Here is a 24,170-nt window from a genome sequence, read left to right on the forward strand (position 1 = left end):
TTGCTTCCGTGTCTTGGCTACCATAATGCGGCAATGAACATGGGGACATACACATACATGCATGTGCATAATCTTCTTCAAATCAGTTTTTTTCATTTCCTTCAGATAAATACCCAGAAGTGGAAGTGGAATTGTTAAGTCATATAGTAATTCTATTTTTAACTTTTTGAGAAATTTCCATACTGTTTTTTAAAGTAGCTGTACCAATTTACATTCTCACCACAAGTACACAAGGGTTCCTTTTTCTCCACATCCTTGCCAACACTTGTTATTTCTAGTCTTTTTTATAACGGCCACTCTAACAGATATGAGGTAATAATACCTCATTTTGCTCCCAGCTTGCCTTTGATATGTAAAGTAATCAATCTAGAGACTTAGCTTTCTCTCTCTGGCCACACCACCCAGGAGGCAGTATTCCTCTGCTTTAATCATCCCAGAGCCAGGTATCAGGTAATTAAGGACCACCTTTATAGCTTACAGCCTGCAAAAGTTTTTCAAACAACCAAACCTGACCTGTTTACAGTACCCTGCCTTGACTTTTTCTCAGGAAATCCCAGTCTACAACACCCACCCCCCACCCCTTCTGGCTCCTGACCCATGCCAGTGCTTTCCCATGTTGCTCTTCATGGCATGCCATGTCCTCTGTTTCTAGGACAAATAAGTATAATAAACTTTATTTTTCTGAATGTCTCCTGGGTCTCCTCTGGTGGCCATATCTAATGACCATCACATCAAAGAACACAGAACATGATGTCTATATTTCATACACGCAGCATGACTGCTAACTATCCATCAATATCTATTCTCTCTTGCTATATTTTAAAAATAGATGCAATAAGGTTTAGCTGGCCTGTGACTGCCTGGCTAGGGATGACACTTTCCAGCCTCCTTTGCAGCTAGATGTGGTCTGTGATTAGGTTTTCACCCAACTTATCACATAGATGAGAAATAAAACTTGCTTTTGTTCATCTAAAAGGCAAAAATGGGAACAGCATCTAGCAAGTATACAGAATGAGTTTCAATTAAATATGGAAAATTACTTTCTAACTATGGCAGTCTTTAGAGGCTACTGTCCTTCTAATACTGCATCTTTTCTATCAAAGCCTAGACAAAAATCTTTGCTCCAACAACAAGGTGGAAGAGATTTCAAAACTGAATAAAACTTTTAAATAGATGTCCCTCAAAGTTTCTTCTAGCCTTAATATTCTACAATTCTATGCAAGACAGGAAAAGAAAAGTTGGGAAAAGGAAGAGAAAGTAGGAGGCAGGACAAAATGGCCAGAGAGAATGAGGAAAAGAAAAGGAAAAGGTAAGAAAAAGGCAACTTTCAGAACCAATGAAGATTACTGGGAAATACATCTGAGTAACTAGAAAATATTTCCTTTGGTTATCATTTTTATGCAATACCAAGTTTCGCATCAGTTCAGTTGCTCAGTCATGTCCGGCTCTTTGCGACCCCATGGACTGCAGCACACCAGGCTTCCCTGTCCATCACCAACTCCCAGAGCTTGCTCAAACTCATGTCCATCTAGTCAGTGATGCCATCCTCTGTCACCCATTTATCCTCCTGCCTTCAATCTTTCCCAGCATCAGGGTCTTTTCCAATGAGTCAGTTCTAATTGACAATAATACTTCCTGCCCAGGTGAAGACAATAAGGTAATATGTACATGATTAACAAAGCCTAGCATATGAGCAGTTCTCAACAAATGTAATTTATAAGCTGATCACATTTGTTGTTGCTCAGTCACTAAGTTGTGTCTGACCCTTGCAACCCCATGGTCTGCAGCATGCCAGGCTCCTTTGTCCTCCACTATCTCCCGAGTTTGCTCAAATTCATGTCCATTGAGTTGGTGATGCTGTCTAACCATCTCATCCTCTGCCACCCCATTCTCCTTTTGCCTTCAGTCTTTCCCAGCAACAGGGCTTTTTCCAATGAGTCAGCTCTTTTCAGGAGGTGGCCAAAGTATTAGAGCTTCAGCATCAGTCCTTCCAATAAATATTCCAAACTGATTTTCTTTAAGATTGACTGGTTTGAACTCCTTGCAGTCCAAGGGACTCTCAGAGTCTTCTCCAGCACCACAGTTTGAAAGCATCAAGTCTTTGGCACTTAGCCTTTTTTATGGTCCAACTCACACATCCATACATGACTACTAGAAAAAACATAGCTTTGACCTTGGTTGGCAAAATGATGTCTCTGCTTTTTAATATGCTGTCTAGGTTTGTCATAGCTTTTCTTCCAAGGAGCAAGTGTCTCTTAATTTCATGGCTGCAGTCACCATCTGTAGTGATTTTGGAGCTCAGGAAAAGAAAATCTATCACTGCTTCCACTTTCCCCCTTCTATTTGCCATGAAGTGATGGGACAAGATGCTATGATCTTAGTTTTTTGAATGTTTGCTTTCAAGCCAGCTTTTCAGTCTCCTCTTTCACCCTCATCAAGAGTTCTTTAGTTCCTCTTCACTTTCTGCCATTACACTGGTATCATCTGTATATCTGAAGTTGTTGATACTTTTCCTGGCAATCTTGATTCCAGCTTGTGATTCAGTCTAGCATTTCCCATGATGTTCTCTACACAGAAGTTAAATAAGCAGGGTAACAGTATACAGCTTTTTCATGTGCCTTACCCAATTTTAAACCAGTGAGTTGTTTCCTGTCCATTTCTAACTGTTGCTTCTTGACCCACATACTGGTTTCTCAAGAGACAGGTAAGGTGGTCTGGTACTCCCATCTCTTTAAGAATCTTCCACGGTTTGTTGTGATCCACATAGTCAAAGGCTTTAGCATAGTCAGTGAAGCAGAACTAGATGTTTTTCTGGAACTCTCTTGCTTTCTCCATGATCTAAAGAACGTTTGCAATTTGATCTTTGATTCCCTTGCCTCTTTGAAACCCAGCCTGAACATCTGGAAGTTCTTGGATCATGTACTGCTAAAGCCTAGCTTGAAAGATTTTGAGTTAACCTTGCTAGCATGTGAAAGGAGTTCAATTGTACGGTAGTTTGAACCTTCTTTGGCATTGCCCTTCTTTGGGACTGGAACGAAAACTTTTTCCAGTCCTGTGGCTACTGTTCACAGTACCTATGCCGCTGCTGCTGCTGCTAAGTCACTTCAGTCGTGTCCGACTCTGTGCGACCCCATAGATGGCAGCCCAACAGGCTCCCTGTCCCTGGGATTCTCCAGGCAAGAACACTGGAGTGGGTTGCCATTTCCTTCTCCAATGCATGAAAATGAAGAGTGAAAGTGAAGTCGCTCAGTCATGTCTGAATCTTAGCAACCCCATGGTCTGCAGCCCACCAGGCTCCTCCATCCATGGAATTTTCCAAGCAAGAGTACTGGTGTGGGTTTCCGTTGCCTTCTCCCCAGTACCTATAAAATGATGTCAATAATACAACCATTCATATTATAACCTATGTACTATAAGTCATTGAATAAACATTCTATGAGGAAAGATTTGCCTATTTTTTCATTACTGTATCTCCAGTGCCTAAAACAATGCTTGAAACACAGTAGGTATTAAGGAAAAAAGTGTTTTTTAAAATAAATTAATCAGCAATAAAGACATATTTTATAGTAAAAAATTTCATTTTCTTTATTATTTCATTTCAAGAATTATAAACTACATGGACGAATGCTATATTAAGATTAAATGAAGCAGGACTTCTAGTATTTCAAGGCAATCTAGCTCCTTCCAAGATGCTGCCTTACAAAGACAACATAGGCAATAACTACTTAGAGTAAAATGTCTACCTTTATAAAATCTGAATAATAAAATCTTTAAAGTAGCAGTAAGTGTGGTAAGTTAACGAAGCATACCTGTTAAAAAAAATTCAGAGTTACATGTATTCCCCATCCCGATCCCCTCTCCCACCTCCCTCTCCACCCGATTCCTCTGGGTCTTCCCAGTGCACCAGAAGTTTTAACACATAAAAACTTGAAAATCCAAAGTGATTCTTGATTTTTTTTAATTAATCTTGGGATTACATAAGACATATTCTTTCAACATAAGAAAATGATAATAATTTCAATCTTATCTCCCAACAACATACTTTAGTAGTTCATGATATATGGCAAAACAGCTTATGTATATTTGTTTCTCCATTCAGCACTCCAGAAAATTTGCCAAAAGGTAGTGTTCCAGGTGGGGAAAAAAAGAAAGAAAACATGAATAATTTGAATAACCCATAAGGATTTATATTTGAGGACTGTATAATGACTGTGCTGGAGATGTGTAGATAAAACAGTCACCAATCAACTCTGCCAGATTTTCCTTCTCCATTTCCCCCAGAACCTTTTTTGCTTTTGAAGAACTATTCCTTACACCTTGAATTATGTGGTTCCGGCAGGGCTGGCAATGACAGTATCACAGCCTCCTTACAGACTGAAGTGAGAAGAAATGTGTTTCCTTTAAGTTGGCCAAGTTAGGACTGCTGCAGATTTTCAACCACCTGAGTCACCTCCCTCAACACCATCTCATAAAGGAAGCCCCTCTCTACAGGATGAAAGAGTGAGACAGATACACACAGATGCGGAAGGGATTTCGAGATGAATGGCAAGGGCTGGTGGTGGGTCGGACATGAAGGCGTAGGAAGAGAATACTGCAAAACAGAAATACTCTTTGACATCACTCTAATCTTTGGATTGAGGCAAACTGAAACAGGCCAGCTAGTTCACCTCTAATCTTCTGAAGTATCTGAGTCAACAATTCTTCCTTTCTGCTCAAATTTCCTTTAGTTGTATTTCTTTCACTTGCACATAAAAGAATTTTGCTGAACAGGAGATTTTCAATTTACTTAGTCACAGAATACCTACAGGCACAGTATAAATTATGAATCAAAATATATAAAGTCTTATAAATACTCCAGATTTTCAACATCGGGCATAATTTTTTTTGTTTTCTGTTTTTAATATTTTATTCATTTATCTGATTAAAACTGCAAAACATATGGGTTTTACTCATTGAAACTATTCTCACTGAGATGAAAATGTCCACACAATAAGAGTGAAGAAAATAAGTGATTCATTTTGAAGAAATTATCTTAGCAACTCAAGTTAATATAATTTTTAAGTTATCAACAGAAGCAGCATTGGGATTAAAGAGCATGGACTTTCAAACCAGGCTGCTCAGATTCAAGTATAGCCTCTGTTACTTACTAACTGTGAAACCTTGGTCAAGTTATTCAATAGATATGTGGCTTCCTTTGTGGTTCAGCTGGTAAAGAAGCTGCCTGCAATGCAGAAGACCTGGGTTAGATCCCTGGGTTGGGAAAATCCTCTGGGGAAGGAAAGGCTACCCACTCCAGTATTCTGGCCTGGAGAATTCCACAGACTGTATAGTCCATGGGGTCACAAAGAGTCGGACATGACTGAGCGACTTTCACTTTCACTTTCCTCACCTGTAAAATGGATTATGGTATGGCTAAAGGATTTAGCATGTGAAAAGTGCTCAGGATAGCATCTGACACAAGTTAAGCATTATATTTTTGTTTGTTGCTGTTATTGTCTTTAACAACTGATGTGGCAATTGGCAGATCTTAGGTTTCACCAGCATGACTTGGAAACAACAATACAGTGCTTTAAAATGCCTCATTGATTGGCTTATTTCATCATCTCACACTTTGCTTCAATGAAAAAAATAAGGATCAGAACTGCCCGCCAGATGCACAAAAGTTAAGGTGCACACATCCAAACCGATGAAGCATTTTAGCAATGTTAGTGATGCTAAAGCCAAGAGTAGCGTGGCAGGTTCCCTCTAGTAGAATAGGTTCCCTCTGATGCTTGCCCATTTTCCTCTAAGGAAAAGGAGGCAATGGAGAGCAAATTACCTGACTGGGCATATAGGACTTGAGACAGAAAGAATCTAACGCTGACTGCTTCTGCTGATTTTCTATGACAATATGATAATAGGCTCCAAAAAAATTCTGCACTATGACTCTAGAGAAATCATGCTCAAGTATTTAGAAGGCCGGGCATGCACTGTGACTATGAGAAGCTTTCTGAATATAAACAGTTAAATACAAAATTGTAAAAACACACTATAAGCAAAGATCCTCCAAACAAAGCAAAAACAAAAAAAAACAACCTGCTGGTAATATTTACCTACTTATATATCTGATTATATACATCCAAAGGTGAACAGTGACTTTATCTGGGTAGTAGTATTACAGTTTATTTTTATTTGTATATGTGCTTTATATTATTTCCTAAGTGTTTTACAATGTATATGCTTTCTTTTTATTATCAAATGAGAAAGACACACAAAATGTGATTTAAAAAAAAAAATTACAGGTTCAGTGACTCAGCCAACCCTAACTGAATTTTCTAACTTGTTACAACTAAGAAAATCATAAAACAAGACTTGACATAAGAGGACAGAAATGAATAAGCACTTCAAGGAACAACTTTCACCAAAAGAAAGAGAGAAAAATCTGTGGCTGAGGTTACTGTGAAGAGGTGAAGTACATCCTTAGATGACTGGCTGTCATAGAGAAAAGTCCAGTACAGCCTTTTTACCAGGCAGAATGTTAAGTTCTTCAAATAGACTGAATGTGGTTAAGTGTTTTTTAAGTGTAGTAAAATTATATTTTACAATCCAAAATGACTATCTAAAGAATTCTTTCTTTCTTTAAAGTTATCTCCATGTAATGCATCTCTTAAACCATACTGCTTGACTGAGCATCTTTACAGATATCAACATTGTTTGTCCAGTATAGCAAGGGCCAGAAGAACCCCTATACTCTTGTATAGACTTTGTGTAGAAATGGTAATGCCCTGGATGGAGTTAAATAGATGGCTTTAAATTTTAAAGTTTAAAATAAATACTTTGGAATTCAGAACTCATCTCATTAGGAAATTACCTTCTAAACTTTGCTTGTTAACTTAAAGATGAAGTCTATAAAGTGTAAGGTATGTGTGTGTATACAGAACTTACTTAGCAGAGTTGAATTAGGGTCATAAATACCCTAAAAAATTGTGTATCTTAAGTATACCAGAAGCTCTCTATAATTTTGAGACCTGTGAGTCTAGTTTCACAAAGTCCTTAATCTATCTACTTTAGTGCTTCTAACTTGGTATGGTGTCTACAGTAACAAATATGGCTGGGACTCATACACAGTTTGCAAACTAAATAGAATGTTTGAGACATTAATGATTTTTAAAAACTATTTGGAAAGCTAATCTAAAGCAGCAATCAGCCTGTGTGTATTAAAAGAGAACTTATAGGCAGAGTTCCATATCTAGGTACTGTTTAACCTTGCTGTTCAAAAAAATAACTCAACAACTGCAAAGAAAAAGCAATCATTATATTGAGAAATTTAATCCAAAAAGAGTCAAGAAAGTAAACATTTATAAAGAATCACATCCTGAAGAATGGACATCTAGTACCTTATAAAATTAAAGTTTATATTCAACATTATTGTAAACTATTTTAGAAAATTCAATGCAACATTCTCAAGACCTGTGAACATAAATGCTAAAGTAATTTATCTTTTGTCCATACAAAATACTGTTTTTCAATTGTTTCCCAAGGTGATTTCACTGAAAAACTCATTCCATAGCATTTCTACAGATGAAAGTGAAAGTATCAGTCACTCAGCTGTGTCCAACTCTTTGCGACCTCAGATGGTAGGTATTGAATGTGGGCTTCCCAACAGACAAAGGATTAATCTCAAAAATATACAAGCAACTCCTGCAGCTCAATTCCAGAAAAATAAATGATCCAATCAAAAAATGGGCCAAAGGACTAAACAGACATTTCTCCAAAGAAGACATACAGATGGCTAACAAACACATGAAAAGATGCTCAACATCACTCATTATCAGAGAAATGCAAATCAAAACCACAATGAGGTACCATTACACGCCAGTCAGGATGGCTGCTATCCAAAAGTCTACAAGCAATAAATGCTGGAGAGGGTGTGGAGAAAAGGGAACCCTCTTACACTGTTGGTGGGAATGCAAACTAGTACAGCCACTATGGAGAACAGTGTGGAGATTTCTTAAAAAACTGGAAATAGAACTGCCATATGACCCAGCAATCCCACTTCTGGGCATACACACTGGAAACCAGATCTGAAAGAGACACGTGCACCCCAATGTTCATCGCAGCACTGTTTATAATAGCCAGGACATGGAAGCAACCTAGATGCCCATCAGCAGACGAATGGATAAGGAAGCTGTGGTACATATACACCATGGAATATTACTCAGCCATTAAAAGAATTCATTTGAATCAGTTCTCATGAGATGGATGAAACTGGAGCCCATTATACAGAGTGAAGTAAGCCAGAAAGATAAAGAACATTACAGCATACTAACACATATATATGGGATTTAGAAAGATGGTAATGATAACCCTATATGCAAAACAGAAAAAGAGACACAGATGTACAGAACAGACTTTTGGACTCTGTGGGAGAAGGCGAGGGTGGGATGTTTCGAGAGAACAGCATTGAAACATGTATATTATCTATAGTGAAACAGATCACCAGCCCAGGTTGTATGCATGAGACAAGTGCTCGGGCCTGGTAAACTGGGAAGACCCAGAGGGATCGGGTAGAGAGGGACGTGGGAGGGGGGATCAGGATGGGGAATACATGTAAATCCATGGCTGGTTCATGTCAAAGTATGACAAAACCCACTACAATATTGTAAAGTAATTAGCCTCCAACTAATAAAAATAAATGAAAAAATAAATAAATAAATAAATGTGGGCTTCCTTGATGACTCAGCAGGTAAAGAACCTGCCTGCAATGCAGGATACACAGGAGATGTGGGTTTGATCCCTGGGTTAGGAAGATTCCCTAGAGCTGGAAATGGCAACCCACTTCAGCATTCCTGCCTGAAAAATCCCACAGACAGAGGAGCTTGATGGACTATAGTCTACAGGGTAGCAAAGAGCTGGACATGACTGAGTGACTAAGCACAAGTTCAGAACAGTATTTGACTTCAAATGGCACCTAAACCACTTTTGTGACCTTGGACAAATCTGTCAAATGCCTTATGCTTCAGTTTCCTAATTTGTCAAACAGAGGTAAAGACAGTGTCTTTGTCATAGGACTAATACGTGAAATTTTTAGAATAGTGTCAAGGACATAGTAGGTATTAAATAAATAGTAGCTGCCATTGTTGTTATAAGTATATATATATCACATATATTTATGTATATACATATATTTTTACATATATGAGTAGAAAACATGTGTGAGTATGTCAGGTTAATAATATGAAACATTTATCTTCAGAAGGATTTGGGAATTACTAATATGCTAATATTCATAGTGACTCGCCAAGGGACCAATAGAGTTTGCAGTGTTTTCCAAACTTATCTCACTGGAACCTTTTTTTTGCCCCTCAGCTATTTTTCAAAATTAATATCAGTGAACAGACTTGAGGGATGTAAGTAAATAAAAAGAGAATTTCAAAAAGAATTTTTATAAATACAAACTAATTCATCTACTATAATCAATCTAGTAAGGAATGCTAAAAAGTCTAGTTCTAAAATCAGATAACCTGGCCTTTTGAGTACCAGATCCATTTCTTATGCCCAGAGTGATCACAGGCAAGATAATGAACTTCTCTGAGCCTCTACTTTCCTCACTTGTAAAATAGTGATAGTAATCATAACTGTCTCACAGGACTGCAGTGAGGATTAAATGGATTGATACTTGCAAAGTGCTTGCAGAATGCTGTCAAGTGGGGGAAAGAGATTCTGCTCAGGGCATCCTGTACACTGGAGTGTCTCCAATCTTCCACCTCCACCCCAATAAGGCTGCGACCTTCTGATGCCACATAAGACTTGAGAAGTAGGAGAATTCAGATGTCTCCAATATTTCTAGTTAAAGACACATTATTACTAGTATATGCTTCCCTGGTGGCTCAGACAGTAAAGAATCTGCCTGCAACGCAGGAGACAAGGGTTCAATCCCTGGGTCAGGAAGATCCCCTGGAGAAGAGAATGGCAACCCACTCCAGTACTCTTGACTGGAGAATCCCATGGACAGAGGAGCCTGGGGGGCTATAGTCCATGGGGTCACCAAGAGTTGGACATGACTGAGTGACCTTCACATTGCTAGTATCAGCTCTTGAGGGCTATCATAAATCCTAATCATAAAAGGCCACAGCATAACAAAATCATTCATCTTCTCAGGGCCTTCATGACTTAACCCCTGCTGGGGCTGTGTCACTGCCAAGACTTCAGGGGCCAAAGGAAGTTGCTTGGAGAGATGTATCTTCTCCTACCCTGCGTGCACTTGCTTCTGCTTAATTTCCCTATTCTTTGTTCTTGCAAATTTGGAAATTAACATAATTTATTATAATGCAGTTTGAGTAGAACAGAGGAGGGGAGTTCTTTCTATTTGTAGCTAAATAGAAATACGATAGCAAAACAGTGCCTCAACATTAGCACAAAATTAATATTGTTGGTTGATTTTTGGTTACTGGCTAAGTCATGTCTGACTCTTTTGTGACCCCATGAATTGTAACCTGCCAGGCTCCTCTGTTCATGGGATTCTCCAGGTAAGAATACTAGAGTAGGTTGCCATGCCCTTCTCAAGAGACCTTACCTACCCAGGGATCAAACTCATGTCTCCTGCATTGGCTGGCAGGTTCTTTACCAACTAAGTCACCAGGGGAGCCCAAAATGAATATTAACTGTTAGCTGCCATTCTGATTGGAAACCTAATGTGAAGAGTTGACTCATTAGAAAAGACCCTGATGCTGGGAAAGATTGAAGGCAAAAGGAGAAGAAGGTGACAGAGGATGAGATGGTTGGATGGCATCACTAACTCAATGGACATGAATTTGAGCAAATGATGGAAGAGAGTAGAGGACAGAGGAGCCTGCCGTGTTATAGGCCATGGGGTTGCAAAGAGTCAGATATGACTTTGCAACTGGACAACAACAACAACAGCATTCCCATTCAGAGTTAGACCCAAGGTTTATGGAGCTAGAAATGTATATAATCTGAAAAAAATTCAAAATTATGAAAACAAAACTAGACATGGAATCTTAGTAGAGATCCATGCAAGTAAGGTGCTAAAATTTCATTAGCTGTACAGTAAATCCATTCAGGGGGCAGAAAATACACATTCTTTCCTTTTTATTTTTTTATTTGTTTGTTTTAAATTTTATTTGTTTTAAATATGACAAGGGAAACAAGACATTATCTAAGAATTTAAACAGCAGTAAAAAACATTAGAGAAAATTCAAAATTCAATTTGGGGTTATGCAAATGCCATGAAGCAGTATATAATAAATTTCTAAATGAATGGCACAGCAAAATACATTATGGGAGTTCAAAAGGTAGAGTAATCACCATGAATGGGATTATCTTAGAAGGCTTCACAGAGGAGGTGATATTTTGGTAGGGTTGAAAAGGAAATATTTGGGTAAGCAGAAAGAAAGGAAAATTCTATGTTTTCAAAGGTTCAACTAATTTAAGTTAAAATAAGCAGATCTGCTTGATTGAGGCAGAGGTTTCTGGAAGAATAGTAACTGAACAGTTTGCGGAGCAGCCAATCAAAGGCCTTGAACAGCAGTCTAACAATTTTGGGCTTAACTTTGCAAGAAAATGGAGCTATTAATCTTTAAAAAAAAAATGGAGTAACATAATCAAAGTGGTGTTTAGGATCACCAGCTGGGTCATTGTATGTGGGATAAGCAGGACCAGAGAGACCCTAGGAGCAGAAACACCAGTGGAAAGCAGACTGTAACAGCCCAGATAGTCCTCAAGAAGTCATGCTGAGGACAGGAATGAAAGAACGTATTTCAGGGACACCCCCAAAAAATGATTATAGGATTTGATAACTGTTTGTGGGGTAAAAAATGAAGAGGTCAATGATAATGACATCAGGATCTCAAGGCTGGTAACTTGGAGAGTAACACAAACTGGAAAGTCAGAAATAAAAGTGATTGTGTATGCGGATGATCAAATCTGGACAAGTTCAGATTTAGGCATGGGAAGTCTGGGGTAAAGAAAGGACATATTCAGGTTTCCATGTTCACAACAAAGTTGTAAATATGGTTTCAAGACAGATTCCAGAGAAAGAATCTCTACCCTTTTAAATTCTAAATAGTTGAAGAAATGAATTTTTTAAACAGGACAATAGCATATCTCAGAAAGTTCCAGACTTGGAGTCAAGAGATCTCAGATGTAGACACAGATATGTTCAAGGGTAGTCAGACTTTTAGATTCCTACAGGCAGAGTTCCAATACACTATGATTCAATGAAAAATCACTTTGTTTTTCCATAACTTATCCAATGAAATGTATAAATTAAAAAAAACATAAAATATCTGGAGGAAAAATCTTTCTCAAAATATACAGCTACATTTTTTAGAAATAAGAGTAACAATACTACTAAAATTTTTTAAAGGTACAATTTCATAGTTCTTAGAACTTAAAAAAGGATTCCCAGGTGGTAAATAATTAGACTGCCAAGCAGGGGACCCAGAATCAATCCCTGGGTCGGGAAGATCCTCTGGAGGGGGAAATGGCAACCCACTCCAGCATTCTTGCCAGGATAATCCCATGGCCAAAGGAGCCAGGCAGGTTACAATCCATAGGGTTGCAAAGAGTGGGACACAATTTAGCGACTAAGCAGCAGCAGCAACAACGAACCTTAAACACTGTCAACTAAATTTAAGGATGTGTGCTTTACAAATGCCACTCAACAGCCGAACAAATCAATTATCTGTATTTACTTCTTAAACTAACGTTTTCACGTGAATTGTTAGTACTGTTTCAGAAATAATTTTCTTAAGTGCCTATCAGATACAGACTGTTTACTCAAAAAATTTCAATTCTAGGTCACACAATTTTTGACTCCAGCTTTCCATGTCACTGAATGTTCAGATACTCAGGATGAACAGCATCAGGTCTTCGGAAACTCTGAGAGGATTAACAGATACTGTAAGAGAGCACTCTCATATGTCACACCACGTGCTCTCTATTTCTCTCAGCTTTGGCACTCAAAATAGAAAATTTTTCACCTTCAGACTCCCAGAGTCCATCAGAAGGTTGTCCAGCTTCACCTGGTGGTGCTGGGGGGAATCATCAAAGAAAGGAACATTCAGGTCCCTCAGTAAGTCTTGGACTTAAACTTGAGAGTCACAGGGAAACTGCAGCACTGGGGAAATTGTGTCACTTTGTGGTAATTCCATGTTCCAACTGTCAAAACAAGACAGAAGACCAAATCCCATGATATAAGTAAAGCAATGTCTTTCTAGCCTCCTTGGTCTTTATCAAATTAGACTGAAATAACACTATTTTTACTAATAACCTCAGGGCAATCAACACCTCCATTACATTTTAAGGAATTATACTAATTGTAGTAAAATATTTTTGTGTGGTATTCACCCACAGCAAAATTTATACAGAAAAATACTTTGAGGAATTGCTTTTTGTGACTCAACACATAGGTACCTTTATTTATGTAGCATTTACAATGCTTAAACATGTGAATTTGCTTTTATTCATTTGTTGGGGAAGAAGAAAACTTCCCTTTACCCTTCCAGGTTCTTCTTATTGGTCTAAGAATTAAATTGCCATGGGACAAATTAATAGGAGAAAAACAAATTAAATTTTGTACATATGGGAACTCTCCATACATGAGAGGTTCAAAGACTGAAGGTGAAATGAGGTACAGATGCCATGCTCACCTGAAGACCGGGATAGGCGCTTGGGGCTTCCAAGGATAGGAGGGTTATTCACAGGACAATAAGAGGATAAGCAGAACTTTGATAATTAGATCTTTGCCCTGCCATATAGATAAAGCCACTTAGATAAAATTTACCTCCGGTAAAAACTCTTTTCTATGAAAAATTCCTAATTCAAATTCTTATAGGTAGTTAAAGGAAAGGCAGTAGTTTCTCTTGAACCTACAGAGATTCAACTGCCCCCAGCTCAAAACAATCTCCATACAAAAGTGACACATTCTGAGGAGGCTCATTCTGAACCCTTACGCATTCCACAAATAATTTTTGAGAACATATTTTGTGTGCAGCTTCTCACTAGATTCTGCAGGAAAAAAAATTCAAAGTAGCAGATGTAACCCCTGACCTAAAAGAACATATAATCTTTATAATCACAAAGAAAGACAAAATGCACATCTAAAACCCAATGAACAGTTCAATGAAGCATACATTTAGAACCTGACTGAATAAGATAAAAAGTAATGGAAACACGGAGATAAATATAGGTTGGAGTAGTCAGAAAATGCCTCCTAAGACTTGAGCTGCACAAGAAAGGAAAATATACATGTTGAATATAACTATCTTGGATAGTTTATTCTGGCTGTTTGTTTTGTCTACTTCAATTTCAAGATTTTTGAGAACAGAAAATAATGACATTAATTAGTCAGCATTTATTATACTATAATAAATATATACTATATGTATAATATATGTGGTGGTGGTTTAGTCACCAAGTCATATCTGACTCTTGCAACCCTATGGACTGTAGCCTGCCAGGCTCCTCTGTCTATGGGATTCTCCAAGCAAGAATTCTGGAGTGAGTTGTCATTTCCTTCTCCAATAATATATGTATCTCCCCAAAATATCTTAGGGTGTTCCTCTTACCTGGGTATACACTAAATGTTTATTAAGTATTAATCAATTAATAATACAAACATTTCTTGTGTAGCCACCATCTGCTTTTCTGTGCTGATGTTAGAACTACAAAAATAAGACACTTTCCTTGCCCATAGGTAACTCACAATCTAGTGGGAAAGAGAGCTGTGAACAACACGCAAGAAAACTGTGAAAGTGCTATAAGAGAAATAGGGAAGCAGAGAGTAGAGAACCTCTAGTTCTGACTGTGGGAGCTGAAAGAGTCGAGAGTGCCAGCAAAGTTCACAGACGTTATTAATACAACTGAAAGACATGTAGGAACAGAAAAGGAAAGGCTACAAGGGTGATTATGAATGGAGAAAAATCTTTGAATGAAAGCATAGAGCACTGTGAAAGCTGAAAGAAGATGAGAGATGAGATATAAAAGGAATGTAAGGTGCATGGTGGGTGGTAGGGGGATACAGTGAGAGAAATGATGCTGATAGAAGTGGGTGCAGATCCTGGGGGCTAACATTAGAGTTTATGCTGCAGCCATCGGAAACCAATGTTACATTTTAAGCAGAGAATTTACTGACAAGGTTTGTGTTTTAGGAGAATCACTCTGAAGAATATATAGAAGAACAAAAATACTTTTAAGAAATCTGAAGCCTTATTCAGAATTCATTTTTCTATTCCAATTTCCCCTAACTACACTGGTAAGTCTGTTTTCAAAGTTACAGTCTTTATTTCAAATGATTTTGTGAAATGTCTGTAAGAGAAAAGGATCTTAAAGAATGGAATTGAACTCAATTCAGTAAAGGGGCTCTTTATTCCCTCTACAACATAATACTTCTTGAATCTCCTAGTGTTAGATACACTCAGACCTTCTCAATTATTCATTCCTCATTATGTAAAGAAAATTAGCCAAAGTGATTCTGATGGAAGGAAAGAAAGCAAAATTTTGAGCCAGGCATAAATTAATGTAAGAATTGAATGCTATAGGTTTAAATAACCATTTAGAAAACTATCCCATCATAAAAGAAAAGGAAATTTAACTGCATAAAAGTTTAAAACTCCATGTATTCAGTTATATCATTGTTATTCTGCTCCTAAATATTCTCAAACTATGTCTATCTCTGAGCTACTTTTGCTTAAAAAGAAGAAAAATTTTTAAACATACTATGTTGAAGTTTCTTTTTTTCTTTTCTTATAAACAATGTTCTTTGTAATATCCCAAAATGGTCAAAGGCATTCTGGCAACTTGGAAATTTCAGTAAAAAAAATCATCTTTAGTAAAAATTCAAAATTTCAAAATAATCATAATTTTGTAGGAAATTTTAGTTGTTTTGTTACATAGTTTACAAATATCAAATGCCAACAAGAAAATTTATGGGACAAAATAAAATGAATATGTGTGAACAAGAAGCACATATTTTTTATTCTAGTATTCAAACGTTCTCCGGTATGAAACTTTTGAAGTGAGATATCTATTTTGTTAGACCCATTTTGTATATACAGAAAAACTTAAATGCAAAAACAAAACAACACAACACCATACACTACAGTTTGAGGTACCTGATGCTCAACTGCTGATATAATTATGATGTAGCTCTCTTCCTAAAATAGCTTGATGTTTACCAAATTCTCAATTGTTTAAAGTCTTCTTTCTATTGAATTTATGAAATTCCCATTTGATGCCAGCACTACAAAGAACAGAATTTGGACTGATGAGTTTTGTTTTAATCAGATTTCCACAAAGGAATATTATGTTACCTGTAGTAACAAAGAGATGTAATTTGGCCAAAAATGCTATGACTCCTGAAAGGCAAAACTACATTATTCTAAACTGGAAGAAACAAACTTCTAAAAGTTAATAAAGAACAAATAACACTTTTAACAGGCATGTTTTATTGAGCCATATAAACTTCTCTTGTCAGATATCTATAAGGGTAAAGAGTTACAGAGAGTTAAACGCTATTATGCTGAGCCAATGAAATCAATATAAGTACACAGTCTGGATAACCAGGCTGCAAACTCCTTACTGTATCATTGCTTCAATTACAGGACTTAAAATTTTTGCCCAGCTCTTTTCAGATAAGTACCTCTATTCTCTACCTTGCCTATGTAGACACAGCCCTAAAAGAAAGCCAATAATTTATGTAGGCTTCTACAGCCATTTTTTATCCCTCTAATAAGTACTTTTGAAGTTCTGTTTTTTCAGATCCAATACTACTACTGAGTTATAATTTTTTTAAGATTTAATTGTAGAGGGGCAAAAAAGTCATAAAATCAAACTGACGTCATTCTCTTTGCAGGGGAATCAGTTTATATTTCATAAAGCACATTAAGTGTCAATAAAATAAAATTATCAGCTTTATTTAATAAGATATAAACAAAGCTAATATTTTATGTGTGTGTTAAAATAACCAAGGCTACTATTTTGAATTTGGGGAAATATGAATATATTTAGCTATTACCAAAATATTGCTTTGTAGAATAAAATGGTGAGGCTGTTTATAATCTGAATTTATTCATCTGAAATATAAATATATAAAAGTATATATGTATATTACATACCAGGTAATTTAGTAATCCTATGTACTATCACACATTTACCATATTTAAATAAGACTTAATGCTTAGCATTTTTACTCCCATCAAGATAAAAAACAATATTTAATTTTAAGTTTTAATTATACTTTACTTATAAATAAGAAATAGACAAAACAGGAAATATAGGCTAAAAACTATATTAAGGTCTCCTATTTACATTTCTAGCAATTAAAATAGTGATGAAGTAGATACAAATAATATTATAGGAATAATATAGAATCTGAATTTGGAAAAGAAAACAGTTACAAGAGCCTCATTGAGCTGTACAAAATTATAACACCATGAAGCTTGTCCTAGAGTAGAATAAGGTGATCTCTGAAATTACAAGGCAGTGAATTCAAAACCATAAAAAGGAAATATTACTTCATAACCTTTAGTTAACCTGTGGCTATAGTTCCAGAGGAGGTCATAAAATCAAATTCTGTGGTTGGATTTAAAAGCTAGATAATTTTATAGCCACTCATAACATCAGGGTTCAAGCTCATTGCCTTCGACAGCTGGAATAGAAATCTTGGATCATTCACATTGGTAGACACTAGGTATGAAGGTAGGGAGTACTATGTGTTATTCCAAACGTTAAATACTATTTTTTGGAGTCAAATGACACTGTTTACCACCTTGGTCTCCTTTCTAACATGTGTAGAGTGGTGAAGAACAATAGAAGCCGCAGAAAGTTGCCCTCATACGTCAGAATTCATCATTCCCTCATGGAGTCTTCCCACCAATTTACAGACCCACATGCACAGTAAGCCTACATTTGATAAAACACCGGCATCAGATGGATGCTCGTGTCCTCATTACCAGGCTACTTCATCTCGAGCGATCTTCTGTTTCTAAGCTGAAGCTTCACTTGTGCGGAATGCCTACTCTCCTCCACAGTGCTTAAGCACCTTCCTGTATCTATCATTTGCTCAAAAACGACCTTTTACAATGTCTTATCTATATAAACATTTAAATTGCTTTTTAAAAATGTACTGCCCTTTCATCACTATACATTATACATGTATTTTTAAACTGCTATTTCCTGCTCTGTGCCTTTGCTCATTCTGCCTCTGTCATAGGAAAACCATCCTCTGCCCCTTCCACATCAACTGTCCCTCTTAATTCCAGTTTCTTCATGAAGTGATTCCTGCTCTCCTCAGATTAAAGTGACACTCCAAACCTACACTCCCTCTATGTCCCAAATATTGCACCCGTATTTCTAGTATTTATTCATTTTTACCTTATTTTAAATGATGCATAAATGAATCTTGCTCAACTCCCCTGTAGAATGTAAAAATTTTATAAGCAATTGCTGAACTTAAGTCATCCCACGTGTGTTTCTCAGCACTTCGTTTAGTGTTTTCAATGTGCCAACTGCTCAGTAAGCATTTGTGGCACAAAAGAATAATTACATGAATGAGGATTGTTATTTATTGGACAGTAATGCACATGAAGAATTACTTTACCACGTATCTATTTTTTATATACCAATATCTTTATATAATTCTTACCTCTCCTCTTCCAGTAGTAGTTGTTTTCCTTCTTGGTTGTTTTTGAACATTTCAGTCCTTTAAAATAATAAAAAGAAAATTAATCCCTATAAAAATACAACAGAAATACAGTTTTTAGATCTAGTATGTACATGAAAAGACATACTTCAGTAAAAATAAAAAAGAATGCTGAGACTGTCATTATTTAAAATGCAGTGTTGTGGTTGTTTCTGGGTAGAGTTGAATAAAACACCAAAAATATCATTTTGTTAACCTGCTTCTTCCATCTAGTGGCAAAAAGCAGTAAGAAACAATGTTCTAGAAAAACACTGTGATAAAATGGTTCTAAATGCTGTTTCAGGAATTACTTGATGGTGAGAGTCCAACATCCAAGGCTTAAGTTATGAGTATACAATAATTATTTTAAAATAATTCTAGCAAATTGGCAGGGTTCAGCTCAGATAACTGCCAAAGTTATGTAAATTCATAAGTGTATTTGCACATTTTAACAAAGACTTCTGATACATATATAAAGGTGTATATCACCCTGCATTAAATTGGAATGGATTTGGTTTTGGATAAACAGTTTTACTTCTAGACCAACCTGTTGGATAACTATTTAGAATTCCATTATTTCCTCAGCTATTGGCACAGTGATACCGTGCTATTACTAGTTTGAAGAGGTATAATTGAGAGCCACTAAAAGTGACCTATCCCATTGGAATTACCAGTTAAAATACTTTTGCAATAACAGTCAGTGAAATACATTATGACTTGAGGTATGAGGTCAAACTGGAGGAGGAAAAGAGGTAAAGTTTAAAGGAGCTACAATCAGCTGTTCTTCACTGGCATTCAAAGGGATTAATGAAAAAGTAATATGCAATGTACAACATAACTGTGTATTCTCTGCACTCTCAAAGGCCACCAGCTAATACCTAATATATGAGGTTTGCCTGCCCTTCTACCACTTTCTGTTTGCCTCACTGCAAATGTAATTAATGTTCTAGATGTTTTAGAAGTTAAATGTTAAAAGAAATGGATAAAATGTTCTCCAAGACAGCACGTTTCTCCCCTTCCCTTGTTCAAATGAGCCAGTTAGCAATGTTTAATAGTATTATAAATTAAGGGTTGTCAATATATTAAGCTGAAAATATATTAAGACTACATAAAGGAAAATAAAAGTATTAGTGAATGCCATGATAACCTGAAATTCAGTATTTTGTATTAAAAGAAGACTTTTTGTTTCCTAATTTTCAAGAACTGAAAAACCCTGCCATAACCCTCTCAACCCCTAAAGCAAATTTTAGTATAGAAGGATTGGCTGTTGGTTTTTTCTCCTCTCCCTCGCCATCCTCCCTGCTCAAAGGAAAGCAGGTTAAGGTTTTCTGTTCTGTTACATATGGGAGAGAAGAAGGGGAAATAGAGCAATGACATAACAAAGAGGGAAAAGTAAAGAAGATGGGATCATAGTGAAAGTCAGTGGGCAAACAAGGCAGAAGGTGGTTCCCATTTCCCCAATATTCCTGTGACCAGTCTCTCTGGATTGGACCAAGGAAAGGGTGCCAATTAACTGGCAGATTACTGGAGCCATTGTCATTGTTTAGATATCGTCAAAGCCACAAGACTCAAAGCCTCACCCCCAATAATTAAATTAATACAAACAACGTTGCCATCTGGTAACACAGGATGGGGATGGAATTTAGTGACTCAGCAGGACTGCTGGCACTGGTGGTGGAACCTAGTCTGGTACTTGTCAATTCATTTACTTCATAATGAGCTCCCACATTATAGGCAATTGAAATGTGTCAATCTCTCTGATGGTGTTATAATATAGGTCTGCTAAAACTAGAGACCTTGGTATTTAAAATTTTCTTTCACAATGAACAAGGTCAGTTTCTGAGAAGTGAATTTCAGAAAACTATATACATAGTCACTGGCATTAATATTCTATTTAATACATTTATCAATCAGTTATTTGACCATGCTCAAATTATATAACTTCTTTGAGCCTCAGTTTCCTCATCCATAAAATAGGGATAATGATAATATCCCTCTGATAAGGTTTTTATCTTATATAAAAACTAAGAATACACTTATAAAGTACTTGGCAAATAGTGGTTATTCAACAGATATGAATAGATTATTAGATACAGGGTACTTAACATATACTAAGAATTTTTGTACATTATCCAATAACAGATATATTAAAGTATCTAACACTATTTATATGTGTTTATAAAATAAAATCAACAGTGCTCCCTTTGGGGCAAATATTTCCTTATCTTGTGTGTTAGTTGCTCAGTCATGTCCGACTCTTTGTGACCCCATGGACTGTAGCCTGCCAGGCTCCTCTGTCCATGGGATGGTCCAGGCAAGAATACTGGAGTGGGTTGCCATTTCTTTCTCCAGGGTTCCTTATCATACCTCATCTTTAAAAATAGGCATGGGGATTTTTATAAACAATTTTCAAGGCTGTCTCCAAGTCTTTGGGTAGCCAATAAACAATTACAATTAAAATTGTGTCAATATTTGTGTCCTGCATTTTGATGTTGCTTAGAAAATCTTAGGAGAAAAGCTTGAGATTAATGCAAGGAAATTTAAAAACACAAAATTTTAAACAAAGAAAAGGCAGATGAATAATAAAAAAAAATCTGTTACAAAAAAAAAAGTGTAGAAGATAAAGTGATCATTTAAAAACTTTTAATCTTTGAAGAATAGAAACTCATGAATTTCGAGAAATCTTGCATCCTGTTTATATAAAGCCAGGAGCCCAGAGAATGAAAAAAGTCACTCCAAAGCACCCCATTAATTTTTCTGTCCCAAGTGAATATGAGTTGGAGTGAGGCTGTGATATGGTAAAAAAATTTTATGAAAACATATTTAGAGAACAGAGACATGTTTTCATATTGGGACAGAATACACTCAATACTGAAGGCCTATTCAAGACTGAAACTTGATTCTTTGTAATTAAGGAGGAAGAAAAAAGACGGAATTGTCATAATTTGCACACAAATGCAAATGGTGTCCATTCACTCTTATTTACTCTTCTGAAGCCAACCTGTAATTATCTTTAAAATGCAAAATATTTCTGAAAGACTCCAAGATGACAACAAAAATATGAGGTAACTTGAAAATACTTTAGGCTTTTAGGTAAAAGTTCTTTTTTTGCATTTACATACTTGCTTTTTCTTTCTGAGTCTACACAGGGTCTTAAATAAAATCAAGAGTAATGGATGTGCTCCAGTTTTGATACAAACTACTGAACTTTTTTTTTTTTTTTTGGCTGCACTGGGTCTTCGTTGCTTTGTGCGGGCTTTCTCTAGTTGCAGTGAACAGGTCTGCTCTTTGTTGCCATGCATGAGGTGGGCTTCGCTGAGGTGGGCTTCTCTTGCAGCACACAGGCTCGAGGCATGCAGGCTTCAGCAGCTGCAGCACATGGCCTCAATTCTTGCAGTTCATCGGCCCTAGGGCGCAGGCCCAGTACATGTGGCACATGGGCTTAGTTGCTCTGTGTACAGCATGTAAAATCCTCCTGAACCAGGGATCAAACCTGTGTCCCCTGCACTGGCAGGCAGATTCTTATTCACTGTGCCACCAGGGAAGTCCCAAATTACTGGACTTTAATGTAGAATTTTTTTTTTTACAGAACATCAAACCTCTCTGACTTACCCATACATATGTATCATGGACACAAGGTCTGATGTTAAACATTCTTTAGCAGTTCTAAATTGTTGTGACAACTATTCACTAACAAAAGGATCTCTGGTATCCAGCTTTCTTTCTCATTTTTTGAAATAAAATTCTTTTAGAATTTCCTACAGGAGCTCCTGAAAAAATTTATCCTAGCTTGACAACCATCTACATGTAATCCTTTCACAAGAAAACTTTATTTCAAACTCTAATCATTAGAAATATTTACCAATATAACCAATAGATTCCATTTTTCTGTATATCTGTTTGAAATTTTACTGCACTGATTTTTATTAGAAACACACAGTAAAAAAGAAAAAAAAAAATACTCAAGCAATGTTTCACTGGACAGGAAGAACTATGACCCTCCCCAACAAATAGCCAGATGGCACTAATGGTAAAGAATCCACCTGCCAATGTAGGAGATGAAAGCAACATGCGTTCAATCCCTGGGTCAGGAAGATGCCCTCGAGAAAGAAATGGCAACCCCCTCCAGTATTCTTGCCTGGAAAATTCCATGGACAGAGGAGCCTAGCGGGCTCTAGCCCAAGGGTCCTCAAAGAGTCGGAGATGACTGAGTCACTGAGAACACACACAACAGAGTCACATCCCTACAGGATTAGAAAATGAAAACAAGGAGCCAAACAGCTCTTTGGTAAAAAGCAGCATGCAGGACCTCCACAGCATGCTTCAATAAGAGTTAGGATCAGGATGAACTTCACTTTTAAAAACTTAAAAGAGAAATATATTTTGGATATTATTTATAAGTTAATATATCTTATCAAGGTTAAGGCATTAAGTTTCATTATTTACTAGAAAATTTATGATTAATGTTTACTCTCCTTAGTAGAGTTGTCCTTGGTTGTGTTTATTGATAATGGTGACAGATCAGTGCAGCAAATATATGGTCAGAACAAGGTGACAAGACCAATATCATATAGCCTAACTTGGACAGGGCCACATATAGTCAATACAAACAATGCTCACTTTTTTAAGGTGGTGTGTTTTTTTTTAAATATTATGAGAATGTTGTTAGTGGAAAGAAAAGGAAACTCTGTTCTCTTTAAAAACATTTGCATAAGTTTAAAGGAAGCATTTTCAGCAACAATTAACTTACAATCAGACTTAAGCTTTAATATGACCTTTATTATATCTCCTGCACTAAAACTGGAACTATATCTTCATTAATTAAATTCTTTTCATTTATTTAAAATTACTTCTAGGGCCTACTGAAACAAAATATTTATGCTGTAGTGGGAAAAAGGCAAGTTAGGCACAAATTATGTCCCAAAGACGCTCACAGTTTAGTTGGCAGGTAACTGAATATATGGGCTTCCCTGATGGCTCAGGCGGTAAAGAATCCGACTGCAATATGGGAGACCTGGGTTCAATCCCTGGGTTAGGAAGATCCCTCAGAGTGGGGCACGGCAACAGACTCCAATTATTCTTGCCTGGAGAATTCCCATGGAGAGAGGAGCCTGACGGGCTACAGTCCATGGGGTCACAAAGAGTTGGACAAGACTGAGCAACTAAGTACAACAACTGACATATACAAGACACATATATATGTGTCTTTGCACATGTGACTCAAAATGCAAAAGTGACAAAGCGCAATAAGAAAGGCATGCAGAAACAAAGTTTTATAAAACTTTTGGAAAGGCGTTTACTAGCAACAGAAAATAAAAGTTGGATAGGATGTGGGCATGTTCTAAGAAGTCTTTTAATCATTCATTCACTCATGTCTGGGATAATTACTCTATTGGTGCATTAATTTAGATTTGTCCACTCTGTGAGAGAAAAAAAAATTTTTTTAATGTGGTAATTTCCTTCCCCATCAACCAGAATATAGCCAGGG

At 36.7% G+C, this 24,170-nt stretch overlaps 1 protein-coding gene across 1 annotated transcript in view; it reads right to left on the bottom strand.

The window, feature by feature from the left end:
• C1H4orf33 (chromosome 1 C4orf33 homolog) overlaps positions 1–24,170 on the bottom strand; it is an 86,240-nt gene that overhangs the window by 25,637 nt on the left and 36,433 nt on the right. Inside the window, exon 7 of the transcript XR_006272815.1 lies at positions 18,647–18,703. The gene's annotated coding sequence lies outside the window, so the exon portion shown is untranslated. The remainder of the gene's footprint in view (positions 1–18,646; positions 18,704–24,170) is intronic.

This window comes from Cervus canadensis, chromosome 1, assembly GCF_019320065.1.
Source record: "Cervus canadensis isolate Bull #8, Minnesota chromosome 1, ASM1932006v1, whole genome shotgun sequence".
NCBI classification, from domain to species: Eukaryota; Metazoa; Chordata; class Mammalia; order Artiodactyla; family Cervidae; genus Cervus; species Cervus canadensis.